The sequence below is a fragment of the Prorops nasuta genome, unplaced genomic scaffold (genome assembly GCF_024137725.1).
Source record: "Prorops nasuta isolate Cenicafe-Biocafe unplaced genomic scaffold, Cenicafe_Pnas_1.2 PNAS00020, whole genome shotgun sequence".
NCBI lineage: Eukaryota > Metazoa > Arthropoda > Insecta > Hymenoptera > Bethylidae > Prorops > Prorops nasuta.
The window spans coordinates 1,094,343-1,095,466 of record NW_027116817.1 but is presented as its reverse complement, the minus strand read 5'-3'; the positions used below and the strand labels follow the sequence as shown (position 1 = coordinate 1,095,466).

Sequence of the window (1,124 nt, the reverse complement as noted above, 5' to 3'; positions counted from 1 at the left end):
TTAAGACTGTCCTGCAGCAAACTATTAGGATAATACACTGGAATAAAAAGGAAGGAGGGCAGGCACATTGCATATGGATGTCTTCGTGGCAGCTAACATCCAGCTAAATAATAGAATAGGTATGTATAACTTTATGAATATGGAAATAATTTATGCTTACTTTTAAGAATGAATTTTCATACTCTTTCTAATATTTTTCAGCCACTGGGTAAATATACTCGTGGATAACAGTAATATATGAATTTTCAAAAGTTAGCGAAGGAAGAGAAGACTAATATAATGCAGCGTAAGGATTTGTTTGCCCACTTTAAAGTGCTACGTAACTTACAGGATTAACAAGCTCTAAGTGATGAGAATAACAATTTACCACTGAATTTGCCTATATGCACTGGTAGCAGAAATTGAAAATAATGCAAGATATCTTAATCCGTAAGGAGTTACTATTAATCATTTGAATATTCTTCAATTTAAGTTTAAGTATTAAAGTTTTCTTCGAATATAGGCTATAATTGTAAAATCATTGCAAATTTGCTGCTTTTGGATACTGCGAAAGAACAAAAGGACCCAGCAACATTACCCACAACAGGAATGTATTCTGATTCTGCAACTATAAACTGTTCTGTCACCATTCAACAATATTCACTCATGGTTACGTAATGAGATGTAGTGTAAGTAAATGGATTTTAATATATTGGCTTTTTCTTCTTTACATATTTAGTATATTTGAAAATTAATAAGAAATTAATTATATTGCGTAGAAACATTAGCTGGATAATAGCAGAATGGCTTCTGGATAATGTATTGCATGACACTGGACAGATTTACGTAAATAGCTGTTTCTTGGACCTGTGGCAGTTGAGCTGTCAGGAGCTCTCAGAGGTTCTCTTCCAGCATCATCAATTGGAAATAGATACGAAAGCTTGTCACTATTGATATTAGGTTTCTGCAAAAAAATCTGAGTTAACGATTATCTATTTTAATAATGAATTGCATCTTCTTTATTCGTAGAATCTTATTGCTGTAAGCTTGGGATCCATAGTTGACTTGCAAGCTCCAATGGACTTTACGACTCAAGAATATAGCTCCTTATTATTAATATAAAAGTTAATGATGTGTTATTCTTG

At 32.5% G+C, this 1,124-nt stretch overlaps 1 long non-coding RNA gene across 1 annotated transcript; it reads left to right on the top strand.

Moving 5' to 3' along the window:
* LOC136780784 (uncharacterized) lies at positions 1–1,124 on the top strand. The gene is made up of 5 exons (XR_010823834.1): positions 1–119; positions 202–429; positions 503–668; positions 759–939; positions 1,009–1,124. It is a non-coding gene; the product is annotated as an uncharacterized lncRNA (long non-coding RNA).